The sequence below is a fragment of the Aphelocoma coerulescens genome, chromosome 5 (genome assembly GCF_041296385.1).
Source record: "Aphelocoma coerulescens isolate FSJ_1873_10779 chromosome 5, UR_Acoe_1.0, whole genome shotgun sequence".
Taxonomy (NCBI): Eukaryota; Metazoa; Chordata; class Aves; order Passeriformes; family Corvidae; genus Aphelocoma; species Aphelocoma coerulescens.
This window is the reverse complement of record NC_091019.1, coordinates 29,931,199-29,946,978: the sequence shown is the minus strand read 5'-3', so window position 1 is coordinate 29,946,978 and position 15,780 is coordinate 29,931,199. Positions and strand designations below refer to the sequence as shown.

At 45.1% G+C, this 15,780-nt stretch overlaps 1 protein-coding gene across 4 annotated transcripts in view; it reads right to left on the bottom strand.

The window, feature by feature from the left end:
* MAPKBP1 (mitogen-activated protein kinase binding protein 1) overlaps nucleotides 1–15,780 on the bottom strand; it is a 102,854-nt gene that overhangs the window by 85,695 nt on the left and 1,379 nt on the right. The gene's annotated exons all lie outside the window — the stretch shown is intronic.

Genomic DNA, 15,780 nt, shown 5'->3' with positions numbered 1-15,780 from the left:
CCTGCCCACCCCCCACCAACACTCACTGCCTAGCTCTAGGCAATCCCTTCCTGCACTCTTCTCTGCCCTCTGCCCCAAAGAATAAGCTTCTTACAGAACAGCCTCTATCAGCATCTTGCCCTTCATGCATCCTGGAATTAAGAAGCTCTTCACATCTGTCCACCAACATGCATATTGAGCAACCAAGAGATTTGTCCTGTCAGCCAGAAAGGACACCACGTCCCCCAGGGGAAGTGATACATAGGAACATGGGCCAAAGACTGAGAAAGTAAGCTGAAGAGAACAGCACAAGCATTGACTTCTATCGTCTCCTCAACAACTCTGCTGCCACTTCCTCCTGTTCCAGTACAGGGAACAGTGTCACTGTACTGACAGTGATCCCATCACTGCCCCTGCTGCTCAGTCACCACCACAGACAACTCCAGCAAACCCATATGTGCTCACTCAGGTACCACTGAGCCATCTTTCTGCTGCAAAGATGCAAAATTGTACTCCAGGAGAAGCAATCATCATCCACAGTCACAGCAGATGCAGAATTCAGTTTAGTCTTTTCCAAACAGTCAAAATTTCTTACAAGTTTTATGACCTAGACCCAGCATCCCAAAGACCTGAATACTCTTCCTGTAAGTCAGCATCAAGAAACACCATCAATCCTCTCACTTTTGCACACACACAGGAAACCACCACTAGACAATAAACCACACAGAGACAAAAGGTTATAAAGGTAACTACAAAGCAATCCTAAACAAACTCATTAAGTTGTTCATTCGACTCACTTTCCTTCTTCACTTACTCTGCCCTTAAATCACTTCTTCCTGTGATTTTTCCCAAGCACCTTTTCCGTTTCTTTTCCTGAAGGAAACAAAGTCTGTAAATGAGGAGTACAGCAGTCCAACATAAGCTGACATATTTGAGTAGCTGTTAAAGGTGACTTAACAGAAAAAAAAAGAAAAAAGGAGTAGGCTCCCATCTAAGTCCCTTAAAACCCTAAAAGAGAGGGAGTAGCACTGGAAAAGAAGTCTCCTCTAGCTTGCATTTAGGCTCAGGAGCATGGTAACTGGTAGAATTACCAAATGTGAGAGCTGAGGAAGTGAAACCATACTCAGAGGAAATGATTTTTATCCACAGACTTTAAAAACCCTTGTTTTTGTTACCATGTGGTTTCTGCCATATTTCAAGAAAGCAAACCTTTGCAATAACCACCATTTCTTGTTTAGAAATTCAGAAAGCCCTAGATCCAGGTACATAACCAACTCTTGTTGCTTCGACACTTCACAAAGCACTGCTGCTTTTACATGTTTAGTTCTTAGCAAAAATCCCTGTTGTAAAAAGCAGAATGCAAAAGCAGAAATTATGGAACTCCAGTCTTCAGCAGAGAGCCAACACTCCCAATTTCCTGGTAAATAGTTTTAGACACATTCACTTACACAGAAGCATTTAGCAGAACTTGTCTGGATAAGAAATACCTTTGAGTGACACATGTAGTTCAGAAACAGCTGAACTACAGTCCTAAGTACATTTCTGCAGTTAAAACGAAGAAGATAATGACACTTGAAGAACAAAGCAACACAAGAGAGAACATCCCTGTTGACTGACATTTGTGCTGAACCACTGTGCTCACCCTGCTCAAATTGTATTTTTCTCCAGCAAAAAGAGAGCTATAAAGCTTCTATGCAGCTTGTGTCCACTCCCTGCTGCAGTGCACTGGCAGAGAGGTAGTGGGCAACTGCTGGATAAAGTTTTACTGTCACCCCTGCACCGGAACTACCTCCTGCATGAAGCCAGGCTGCAATTCCCATCATGAACCAGAGAAGAGGTGTTGGATGAAACGGAGCTGATGGCCTGTCAGAGTTGAAAGAACAGCGCTGATGATTTGGACTCTTAAAAAAAAAATGTAGAAAGAAATGACTGTAGAGAATTGTTCACGGAGCACTGAACCCCTGAAATGTTCCTGCATGTACACAATCTTGTCTCTCCTCTTCTAATTGCATCAGTGTGTTTAAGAAAAGACATTACTTCCACCTGCAAACTTTGCTGCAGATTGATACCTGCAATAGAGCATTTGGGAGACAATATTGTGTAAGGATCTACTTAAAAATTAGCAAAGTCAAAACAACTACTTAAGAGTTTAAAGATGGAATTAACATCACCCACAAGCAAAGACTAAAACTGGCTGCTCAGTGCTTATCAGCACTTTCTGCTATTTCTACAGAGGTCCCTTCCTACATTCCCTTCAGGTGAGATACAAATCTATTAGTGACAGAAAGGACCACAGAAATCGGCACAATCTGCCACAGCAGCTGAATTGACCGAGCAAATACTAGCACTGAACAATCTCAACAAAGAACCAGTGATCTACTTCTAGATTGCAAGAGTTATATTTACAAGCACTGCCTGGGAGAAGTCCTGAGCACACTCCCCATGGTTTAAAAGGTGATAGCAGCATCCCAATGCACCTGTGAAACCACAAATGATGCCACTTCAAAATACTGCTCCCTCCAATGTGTAACAACATGATGATCAAGGCAGCTCCACAAGTACCCAGACTACCTGTCTAATAGTTTGAGGAGGAAAACATCAGACAGTTCAAGCAAACTCACCAACAGTTCTGGAGTCAAAAAATCTAAGATTGTAACAGACCAAACTCTGTGGCATTGGGCCATCAGGTTGCTGCGAACTGAATCCTATGGAATTTCTCACAGGTATTCTACCACAAGAGAAAAGAGCTGAGATCTTCAAGCAGGAAGCCAATGCTCCAGACCCAAGTACCTATGCTCTTCCCTGAAGGCATGCTGTATGGCATTTTGTTGTTGCTTTCAGCCTTTTCCACTGCAGACAGAGTATCTGGGAAGTCTTCTTGAATCAGCTGTAAGGAAGGGAAGCCCTGGGTCTACCACTTTCTTCTATTTATACCAACAACATTACTGCAAGAGTTCAAACATATTTTATATATAGCTCTGTGGCTTATTTCCAGGCAGAAGTAACTCAATGCTGGTATACATATGTTTAGACCACAGCAATTGGAAACAATGTCCCATAAACTCTGTTAACTGCTGCTCCACTGTAACCAGAACAGGCTCTACAACTGCAGAAACACAAGCCATGATAGGAAAAAAAAAATTAAAGTTATCCACCCACAAGATAAGTAAGCCAGTTGCCACCTGCACAGCACTGACAGACTTCCACTGTAGCCCCAACAGATTTATAGCTGTAAGTTAACAGCCAGCTCTTGTCACATCAAGATATAGTGTCTGACCGCCAAGAGACCACATGGAGGTGACCAGGGTGTGGGCCAGCATAAGGGCAAACATGCAATACATAGAGCATCTGCCAGTATCCGCTTGCATTTTGTAAACTTAAGAGTGGGCGAACAGAAGACAGTTAGATTTGCACAGCTCTATTTGCAAACCCCGTACTGAAAATATCAGCAGTGCTACCATATTTTAATGAGTCTGATTTGAATCCAGTACCCGTAAGCTCACACACTGAAAAGGAACAAGAACAGAAAGGAGCAGAGCCCTGGCCCAACACCCAAAGGGTACTTACATCAGCACTGGCTGCAGGGGCCTCAGTGACACGTAGATGAGGAAGACACTTGCTAGAAAACCTTGCAGGTTACTGATCCCAGTGCTGAGCCTAGGCTTTAACATGGCTTCAGGTGAGCCAAGCTTCAAACAGCAGCCCACATGTAGACAAGCACCAGGTGATAATTACCATGCCTTTCACCAGCTTATCCCTCTCACAGGCTTTCAACACGACCCTGTCAGTCTTCCCAATACACATAAAAACAACCTTTCATCACATTTTTCTCTGTGACAGCTGAATACCAGTAGGGTGGAGGGGGAACAGATATGTGATTAACACGTTTTTTAAAAAAGCTTGCCTTTCTTATGCCTGAACCCAATGGGACTGAACTTTAAAGAGGAGGAAAGCATAATCAACACTTCAGAAGTATCTAAAAAGGCATGACACCTTTGGTTATGGGAAGTGGAAAAGTTAATGACCACCATCTCAGGTCTCTGAAGAGACAGGCGTCTCTTCTCCTGGGATATAAATAACCTAGCTTTATTCCTGTGTAAACCTGTTTGTAACTTCAGGGATGGAACTGCCCTTCCTGAACATGTCAGGTCAGCATCTTGCTTGGATCAGAGAAGGCTCCGTCACTCTGTCAGGGAGCTTCTAGATGGGGAGAAAAAGGGAAACCAGTTTCAGGGATGATGATAGGGGTATAAAATAAAAATGGAATTTCTCTGGTTAACTGTTTATTTGGGGAATGTGAATGAGGGAAAGATAAACAGTCTCTGTTCCAGGCTTCACAGGACTGGTTAGCAACACGTTCAGGAAATACGGATTATTGGACAAAGTGCAGCTGAGCTGGTCAAAACACCGTGATGAAGACAACTGCATGATATACATATAAGGCATGCACACAGATACAGTTATGTGCATTAAATGAATCATCACACATAGACTCTGATCTTGCAATTGGCCACAGGGGCACTTATCTTTACATCCTTTGGGCGAAATTAACTATTCATACTACCTCACCACACAAAATTAAGCTGAAGCACCCACAGGAGTGGTGCCAGAGTTTGCATTCAGTTTTCTTTTAAACTTTTCAAGGTCATCACAACTCTAAAAATGCTACTAAGAGTTGTGTAAAACTGTGTACATTAAAGCTGTAACACAATACCACTGTCACTTTATAAGCAGGGGAAAAGAGCAGCCTGTAAGTTACTATACTAACAGGCACACTAAGAAAAGTAACATACACTCAACCAGAACAGAATATGTTCTTCCTATTAAACACATACACACAGAAAAATAGAAACATAATCATACCATCATCCAACCAGGCCTCAGCATTTAAGTATGCTCTACAAGGCAAAACCCTGCTTGGCAGCTGTTTACAGTACTTTCCTTTCTGGGGACCTGAGAAAAGCATCCAAATGAAATCACGGTAGAGAGTGGGAGAGCAGGACATGGGACAAAACGCAGGCAGCAGACCTGGAAGTAAATTCCTCTTTCAGAGAGATGGCCACAATGCATAGGCAGCATTCTCTCTGCTGTCCAGAGAAGAGACCCTCTCCCCAGCAAGGGAAACCACCCACTTTGACATTTTATGATGGATTTTGTTTCTAAGCCTTTTCTTCTGTCCTAACTGGTTCTGCAGCTACAGAGATTGCTAATGATTTATGGTTCTGCCATCTCCTCAGCATGAGAGCTCCACAACTCAACTAATCCCAAATGCTACACAAGTATGTTTCAGGCCCACAACTCCGTTCCCAACAACCCACGGCAGGAATACCAGCTCGTCTCTGTCTAGACAGTTACAGTACTCTTTACACAGCCTCCTTCTCTCCTCAGCTAAGGCTGCCAGCTAAGGAGGGCTGGGTTGCTCCTCCCAGTACAACAGGCCCTCAGTGCCAGAAAAAACTAGGAGCAGAAAGATTCTGTTGCTTGCCAGCAAACCTTTAGGCAGTAGGTGATGAGTGTTCCCAATTGTTTTAAACCTCTGGAACATACTGACAGCAAAACTAAATGCCTTATTGCAACAAGCACTCTTCCCAGGGGAACATCACATGTCTGTCCACAGTGAGCAGTATTTCTCAACCCCTGGTAACCTCAGAGATCCCCAGGTGCCCTGTAAAACACTTATCTTTCACCAAAGAGGCAGATTTTTCCAAACTAATGAGACAATTCAGTTTCCTTGGCAGAAATGCAAAGCCAGAAGCTGCCCAGTGCATCATATCCTCTACCACGGAGGGCAACGTTACTACCCAGAGCAACCTGGTGGTCTTACCCAGCCTTGCTGGTCAGCCTGGAACTTTGGTCACCAGAGTTCCACCAGGAAGGTCCAAGCACTGTATGGGACAACGCAGACTCTGAGCATATTATAGAGGGTTTGTCTAGACTGGGAGCTTGGTTGTCTCCTTTTCCCAAACGTGTGTTTAAGTTAAGCTTTGTAGGCTTACCAAAGGCCACAGGCCCCAGTCAATGCAGGGCCCTCCCCAGGCACCGGGTACCCACAGAGCCAGAGGCAGGGTCACAGTGCCCCTTTCCAAGCACACCACAGCATGTCCACAGCCACAGGAGGCTGCAGCACCTGAAAGAAGCCAGGGCAGAAGCCATGAAGTTGCCAGCAAGCAGGCAGGCCAGGCCATGCAATTGCAACCCAGGTGCTGTGCGGCCCACTGGCTCTTGCCCCAGCTCCAGCAGGCTGTATAGAAGGTCATTAATCAGCCCCCTGGCCATTTTATTAACAGCTGTGTTTACACAATGACACTCCTGGGCAGAGACATTCGTTCCAAGGGCCTGGAGCAGCTTCAACACACAGCAGAGATAGTCCAGGCACTGTATCTTCTCCCCCAGCACCACACTCATTTTTCCACTGATGGCTCCATCAAAAAAGTATTTTTTGCAGGTCTCAGACATCAAAAAGCTTATTTGCAGCCCTGCTATAGAAAATGGGCCAAGAACTTCACAAAGCAATGTCCATAAGCCACTCAAAACAGTGACACAGAAGACCTGCTCTTTCAGAAGTTACAGCCAAAAGAAGCAGCAGCAAGGAAGCTGAAGAAAGCTGTCTCTCACCCAGAGCACCTCATCCTCCCTCAGCACCAGTTTTTCACGCTGCTGATTGCATGCTAATACATCTCAACAGCTTAGCTTGGGAAGGCAGAGACAGGCAGCACAAACCACGGATTATCAGGGAGGAAGATTATCCTCCTGCTGCAGAGGACAGTAGAATCCCAATTCCAGCCTCAAAAGCTGCTCCAGGCTTCTAGAAACAGCTCCGTTCATTGAGGCCTACCACACACTCATCAGAAATATTTGTTCATACATTTTATTAAGAACACTTTATGTCATCTTGTGCCCATTCCCCTCAACCACCACTCCCATAGCAGGGGTTGGAGCACAATCACTGGGCAAACACTCTCCAGCCAGCCCTCACAGTTTGGAAAGACACACAGAACCATTTCTGAAGCCTGTCTGACCATGATTCAGTCCAAGAAAACTAGATGAGTTCGGACACGATGGGCTTAAGCAGAAAAAGCAGATCCCAAATTTGTCAGTTCCAGTTTACAGTTAGCAATGCTTTTGGACCCAGCTGCTCGAGAAGGATGACACCCACGAAGCAGGTTTGAAACAACTGTGCACAGAACCACTATATCTAGTTCAAAACTGGGAGATAAGCCAAACACAAGCCCAAGTTATGCAGCTGTTTTAAAGCCCTGGATGCTGGGACACTTTGCAGTAAGTGGAAAAGTATCCTGTCTGCTTTACACTGAAGGGAAAAAAGAGGCTCAGAGACAGTCTGAAGAGCAGAGCACAGAACCCAAAAATTTTAACTGCATTTTAAAAGAAAATTACACAGCTCTATTTCAAGGTTCACTCTACCTTTATACAGATCAGCAGCACAGAAGCACTGGTTAAGAGCATGAAAAACATCACTCTTAGCCCACACAAAGCTCTTGCAGAAAAGACTAGTACTGATGAAATATAACTGGCAGAAAGAAGTCATTTCACTGGTGTAGCCTGTTTCTCTGAGGGACAAGACTGTTCAATAGACTCTTTTGATACTGTGTTACCATTAAGACAGCTTGGTTTTGGATCTCAGCTTGCAAATTATTTCTAGCACAGGCAAGTGCTTAGCCAAGTACACCCTGACACTCATGCCCCTTCAGAATACCTCCAACACCATCCCTATCCCCTCATGGTTCCAGTCACAGCATGGCCATGGCCAAAGCACAGAGCACAGTAAGTTCTGAACACCAAGACCTGCCACCAAATAAGGAGGCAGGTCTTGCAGACACTCCTTTCACCCTCAGTCTTATTCAGTGTTTCAGCATCTCCAGTATCTAGACTGCATTAGGGACTGTGCAGTGAACTCAAGTTCCTTTGGTGCAAAGCCTGGCCTGAGCAATGATGTGCTTTTTTTTTGCAAATGAAAGCATCCCTAGTACAAACAAGACTTCAAAGGCAAGCAGCCCCTTATGTGCTACTCAAAGGTGAGCGGCCAATTTCAAAGCCCTTGGGAGACCTCAAAGGCTACCACTGTTGAACACAGGAGAGGCAGCTAACACTTCAATACTGGCACTTCAAACAGCTGCCCTATGCTGGGCCTGTCTGTCAATAGGGAAGGGTTTCTGAACAGGCAACACTGTTTTTCACAGTGCCTACTTGGGAGAAAAACAGGAGCAGAAAGCCTTGCAAATCTGTATCCTTGAATCCATGGACACTGCCATAAAGTTGCTATCTCCTTTCAGAAACCCCTCCATCTGCCTGCTCTCAAGACATTTGTTAATGTTATGACTCTCTGCTATAGTGCAACCTCCAAAAATCTACTTTCTTCCACAGAAAGGAGTCTCTCTGGATCCATGATGGGGCAAATTTCAGACTAACTGTGCAAAATGTCAGGGAGATGCAGAAATTAAAGAAGCATCACAGTAAGGAAGGAATGTCATTGTTAAAATTTCATGAGGTAAGAAATCTCATATTAGTTGTTACATCACATTAGCCATCTTGACCAAGTGTGAATTTTAACACTGTATTTGGGAGAACAAGCAGGTCTGATTTTATTTCTATTGACTTGGAAACTCTGAATACACCAGTCTTCTACAGTACTATTTTCAATCAGTTTCCCCACAGTAACTAACAACAGTACTGGTCTCCTGGGACACTAGCAAATTTACAAGGCTTACTGGGGTTTCCACAGCTCTAATTCTTATGGTGCTTAATCTGCTTCAGCTCGTTGGAAAGTCATCATCACTAGCACTACTGAAATCATTAGTGACAATAGGACCAAGTCAGCATTTACAACAGCACAGTTTGGGGACTTTTAAGCAAATAATCTTAAATGAACACAAGTCCCCCTCACATGGGAGAGGTGAGAAACATCCCTGGTAATCTGCAAGAGGTTGGGCTTTGTGACTAAGGCTAGGACTTGGCCTTAGAGGATCAAGATTCAATTTCTAGGTCTGCCTCAGACTTCCTATGGGAGTTTGGAACCATGTCTGTATAGAAAAAGCATGTTCCATTCCCTTCATACCTTTAGTGTTTTAAGCCTGAAGCTCCTCTGGGATAGGTCTACTTTATCCCTTCTGTCCAGTGCTCACCAAAGCAAGGCAGAGAGATGGGATGCTCCTGCAGTCTATGGTCATACAAATACGAGACACCTTTGCATCGATATTTTTGAATACAGATCACACAGCACAGCTGATTTCAACAGCTGCAGGCCTCAGTTGCATTTTCCTCACACAACACACAAACATGCTCAGGGCAAGGCTAAGCAGCACTGTGGTGAAAGGAAATAGTAGGAGGGTTTTCTGAATTGCAGTAGCCAGCCTTTGGTGGGTACAGCCTCAGCAAAGCCCACAGGGTTTCAGGCACAGGGACCAGCCCACATCTGGAGCTGGGAACCAGAGCAGCGAGCGTGCCGCAACCCTGCCACGCACATACCAGAGCTCATAAACCTCCAGCTATGCGGAGGCAGGTACGCCAGGCACAAACAGCAGCCTGAAGTAACTGAAACTGGGCTCGGTGATAGTTAATTATTCAGTCCTTAGCTGGGATCACTCAGCATTAATGTCAAGACTAAGCACTGTTTGAGTGCCATGTAAGCACCGCTCCTGGCACCAAACATCAAAACCTTTGAAAAAAGCCAAAGAGTAGCTAGTACACATTGTTTGCTTTCACACTCACAGAGAAAATTGTGCCAAGGCTAATCAAGCAACTTCTCCCTACAACCTGATCAACAGGAAATAAAATATCTACTTCAATTTTCCAGGCCACCAAAACGCTGACCACCACTTTCTCAGCCAGAAATGGAGGTGGTGCCCTGTAGTTACTTTCCACTAGACACAGAGGACAGTAAAATAACATACAAGTCATTTTACAGGTGCTTGCAGATCCTTGATGATAGAAAATCAGATAGTGGCCCAGCCTGGTCTAACACCCAATCATCACTTCAACTGTTCTGCCCTTCTGAAACAAATGAGGTGATACACCACAGGTAGGGCCAAGCACGAAGCTAGTGAAACAGATGGTATACTCTGAAGGAGGTCTCTTTCCACTGTGTCTGAGGATGTCTTTCTCCACCAGCCCCCTCAGCACCACACTGAACAACAGCTCTGACTAGCAAGCAGCAAATGTACCACCAGCAACACCTCTAACCAGCCCTGACCTCTGCCATCTTACTATCCCAGCCAGATCTTTGGCAAATACTACACGCTTGATGGCCATGGGCAAAAGGGGGGCTGTGTGTGCACAGGTCACCCAGCACAGCAGGGACAGCAGTGTAAAACATGGCTACGAGCCTCTCCAGTCAGGTTAGGCAAGTCCCACGTGCCCTCTCAGAGGATCCAGCTCATCTGAAGGAGGTGAAGAACAACATTCAAGGCAGAACCACAGCAGCTCTGAAAGGCTATCCAGGTAAGCAGTGTATGACCATCCACAGGAAGCAAGAACCATTTAAACCCACCAGGCAAATGACCTGGTTTGTGTTATTTATACTGACTTCACCCCAGCACATCATCATGCTTCCCCTGCCACAGAGATGTCTTCCTGCTATCTTTCACAGTAAAGACAGCACATAATTTAGGGATGGATAGAAGGATGAATCTTGCTAGTAATCTTGCCTCAAGATTGGCAAGAAGTATCACAGTGTTTTATGGATACAACTGCAGGCTGCAAGACCAAATACGTTGAATTGTTATATGCTTTTATATCCACCATACTTCAAGAACCAAAGTCAACTGGCTCTGCAGTCCACTGGCAGAAAAACTCTGGCTTTGATATTCTATGTGTATGTAAGTCACATTTAACACTCATGTTTAGACCAGGAGAGCTAGCCAGATCACCCTGTATTTTCAGGACAAAGCATACCATTCACAGAGTGAAGAATGGAAAAAGAAAACACTGTGTGTGAAACTATTAACAAACACAGAGTCATCTTGAGCACCACGTATCTGAGGATGGAATAGGGGACACCAGAGCAATCCAGCAGGGAAGCATTCAACTTCTCAGCTATGACACTCTCAGTTGTTCCACTGACTCTATCTACAGATACAGACACACCACTGAAATGCAAGTCTGGCTGTGGAGAAGCCAACCAGCCTTTGTCCTCTAAGGGACACTGTTATAAGCCTGACCAGAGACAGACATGAAATCCCTTCTATCTCTGGACAGCAGGTCCTAAGCTGTTGAAGCAATTGGGTGTGTTTAGACTGAGCAGCGCAGAGCTGTGAGAGAGATCCCTAGCTATCAACGGGGGTCAAGCAGTATTCATGGATGCTGAAGTAGAACAGACACAGCAGCAGACAGCCAGACCATTCCCTCAGCTGTGCCCCTGGCTGCACTGTTTCCAGAGATGGTGGGCTGAGCACCGCTCAGACTGCAGTGGAACAAAGAGGATGAATGAGGCAATACTGCACTGAACAGCTCCTCAAAAGCACCATCATTTTGTAGAAGACCCTTCCAAATCCTGCCAAAAGAAAAGCTTATGCCAGCATCAGACAGGCTGCTCTCTAACTCCCTCACACACTCAGGCTGCTCAGCCCCACACCCAGCTCCCTTGGGAACCCAGCAGGTTCTGCTGCTGCAGGACCAAGTTGTTCCCAAAGACTTACAAAGAATCCCACTCTGCAACAAGACTCAGCTGCACCTGGAGTGATTTAATAAGAGGTGATAATTTTTGATGCATTTATATCAGTGAACCAAATTTGTGTGGTTTTTTGGTTCTGTTCCAGTTCAGGTTCAGCAATTCTCAGCTGATCCAGTTAAGACCGGCAGTGGTCTAACACTGATTCATGTTGGAAGCTATGATCTTTTCAAACAAAAAGGACTGTGTGCTGAAAGCAGGAAGCTACAGTCAGGACAGAAACATTCCTCCATTCTCCTGTGTCCAGGACAGCCGTGGTCCTAGCTGAGCCCTCCAGCTTCTCAGGGGATTAAGCAGCTGGAGAACCTCATTGGGAATGACAAGACATGAGAGGTCTGAAGCTTCCATGGATGTGCTTTCCTCTTAAATGTGTGCAAGCTCACTGGCAAGACACAGAAGTACTTGTTTCTACTGGCTGGCAGTAAGAATAGACCATGCCCCACCAAAGGAGGACAGGAAACCCTGTCCCACTAGGAGCAACTTAGTCAGGGCTCATTTTCAGAACAAAAGCTCTCAAGAAGGTTTTGCAGAGCCACCCAGTCCAACCCAGCATCATGGGGCAGGAACAGGGACTCCAGCTGCACATGTTTGCATGCTGCTTGGAGAGGGGGAGACCACAACACAACAGTTCCCTGCTGAGGAATTCAGGTTTTAGTCAAAGCACTCTTTTAAACAAGCAACTTGAAATATTTCTGGCTCAGAAAAAACAGGAGAGATCAAAGAAACAAGCAGCAAATTCCAAATGTGTTTCTTTGATTCACTGACTTCCCGTTTCAGGGAAAGCCTGTAGCAGGTTTTGTAGCAATTTGTTTCTACATTGACATTCACAATCTCATTTGACTTAGGATACACACAGACACCAACCCCCTAAAACAGGCACAGCTACATCGGCTGAAAAGAGGTTTGTATTTACAAGTGTAGAGCTCAACAATATAAACAGCCCCTGCAGGAACTGTAGTTCCTTAGGTACATTACTTCTGTGAGCAGGGTACTACAGCAACCAGGACATTTTAACAATGGAAGATGGGTCAGCACTTAGCTCTGCAGGGTGATTCAAAGGCACTTAGTGCCCCGTTTTTAACCCCGTGTCTCTACTGGAATCACAAGCACGGTGACCAGATGCACGGCTGGATTTCTGGCAGGGCTAGTAATCCTCTAGAAATTGAATGCAGGCCAATCAACTTATCTGAGGAAATTTTAGCTTCCAACCGCCACACCAATACATTACAAATCCCAACAGTCAACAAGCCTTAGACTTAAGTCACGGTACTCTAGGTCTATATTGGTTCAACACAAAAAACAGGGATCTGGAGAGCACAGCAAAAGTGGATTCAAGCCGTGAACACCAGAAAACACACAAAAAAAGAAGTCTAAACACAAAACTAGTCAGGCAGCAACAAAAATCAGGACTCCCACAAAACAAAAGCTGTTTTCAAAAAGCAGCAACAAAACCAAACACTACATCCAATTGGTCAACAAGCTTTACTTAGAGCTCCCATTCCTTGCCCCCCTTTTTCTTTTTTTAATATCCATGATTAGCTACTGGCTCCTTAGTTTTACTCCTGTAGAGATCTCCTGGAGCTTTACAGTAAAACCATACATTAATTATAGCAAGTAATAAGTCCTAGTCAAAGTCACAAAACAAGTTCTGTCCTGTACAGATCCCAAGTAACACACTGCATGTCCTGCACAGCCATCATGCAAAATATCTCTACTTACCCACACTCCCCCTTCCACAGCAATGCACAAACAGGTCTCTACAGAGCCAGCCTCCCACAGGCTGCCCACGGCCGGCCCAGCACGATGCAGCTGCTTTGCTGAAAGGAGCCAATTTCACAGGCCTTCTCTTCAGCATGACAAACTGCCCAAGGGGTCTGTCCCTAACCACTGAGACAGCCTGGCAAGCCTCACACGCCCAAAGGGTGCTTTAGGAAAGAGCCAGGACACTTCCCACTGGAGGGAAAAAAAAAAAAATCACAGCTCATGGAAGTTTAGGCAGTGCCACTGAGGGTGCTTGTCCATCTTAAACTGAGCACCTGGTTGCAATAAAAAACTTGAGGGACTCTGAGGACTGTTGAGGGCTGGTTCTTCACCTACATCTGCATATGCAAAGCACAATATCATCTTCCAGGGATTAATTTAGGGCAACAGTCCAGCTCCATCCTACATAACCAAGCAGTATTCAGTTGTGGTGACCAACTTCATAGGCCCTTCCATTCTTCCACCTGACCAGTTTCACACAGCTCTTGGAGCAGTCATTTCTCAAAAAGTCCAAGAGACAAAGATGCCTGAAAGACTCCTTCCTGCAGGTCAAAAAAGGCCCTTCAGGGGTGATGTGTATGACACTCAGTGTTAGTCCCAGTGGTTTTTACACACACACCAAATAGCAGACTGAAATCTGTTTTCTGCTATTTTAGAAAAGTAGAGCTGCTTCTCACCTTGGAAAGCAGAGGAGCACACATGTAGCAGAGGAAGCATCTCCACAGACACCCAACATATGTCAGATCTTTGGTAAAGAGCCCACTCCCTTTCACCTTTCCCACTCCAGCTGGCCCACTGATGGCAGACCCTAACTCATTTGAGCTAATTCAGAGCAGATCACTTTAGGAAACCAACACCTGCCCCTAACTCCTCATAATGTCAAACTGATTCTACCAGCAAACTCCCCATCAGTTCCTTTGCATCTCACTGATTAACAGCTCTTACTCATAAGATAGACAAAATCCAGCCCTGAAACCCTAATTCAGTGGTAAAGAATGAATCCACAATATCCCTCCCCAGAGGCTCAGACAGCCCTGGCTGCACACTGGGAGACAGCACAAAGGATAAACTGGAGCTCTCCCAAAAGGCACGTGTAAGGAAAGCAAAATGAAACGTGTACCAGAGAATACCCAGGATATGTAGCAGCAGGTCACAGCCCAGAAAAGGAGTGTGCAGACCACAAAGCCAAAATCAAATGCCTATCACACATGGGGGTACAAATACTACTTCTTCCAGAAGAAGTCTCTGCAGAATACGGACCAACAAACTGCTCTTCAGCAACACCAACAAAGTACGTTTCACTGGCAGTCCAGAGGCTGCATTAAATGCACATACATGTACACACTGAGGTCAAGCACAAGCACCAAGGACTTTCCCCTAGACAACTTTAAGGAAGCCATGCAGGTTTTTCTCTTGCTTGGCAAGAGAAGAATACTGTGTTCCTTGGTATTAAAGAGCAATCTCAGGGAAACTCTGACCTGAACGAGAGTTCTGAGAACAGGATGTCATCCTGGGAAAACCATTTTTAGGTACAGTGTCATTTACTTCCCCTGAAGTTTTATATACCTTCTTCACTTCAAGAAATTTTGAAGCATTACTGTTTTGAGACCAATGAATACACTTTTCAGATGTGTATTACAATATTTCTTATTTATTAGCAAGTCTTTTCAAAAGGGGAGGGATTAAGTTTTCTATTTGTGGAGACAGAGAGCTACACAAAGGCTGAGTTATTTGCCCAGGGTTAGAGGTGAATCAGTGGCAGGGACAGAACAAGGTGCCCTGACTCAGAGGCACCTGCTGTCAGCACAAGGCAATGCCACCCAGCTCTTGTGCTCCCCGAAGTCAGGCTTAAGTCATGCTCTCCTCATAGTCAATTCCCAGTGAGTGAGTGTCTGTCAGGAATTCTCCAAAACACCAAGAAGAATGATGGATTTTTCTGGTAGAACAAATTATACCCAACAGAAGATAACCCCAAGGAAAGATGGTCTGAGGCACACAGATGAAAGCACATCCAGACCTATGGAACACAGACCCTATCTGTCTTGAACAGACACCTCCAAGACATGTGTCACAACTTTCGTATCATCCTTCCCTTCTCCATAGGCTCACAGAACTCTGCTTTGCAGGGTGAGAACAATTGCTTACACTGAACAGGCGTTTCTGTATCCTCAGCTGCCAGTAATGCAGGTTAGCAGCTGGTAACATGGAGGAAGAGGCAGCACTGCATTTCTCCTGTCAGTCACCTGTAACAACTCCACACACCACAGTGTGGGAAATCCCAAAAGCTTCCTGATACAGACTGGGTTCATATCACACAAGCAAAAAGAATGCTTCAGAAGAGGGGCACAGGCTTTAGG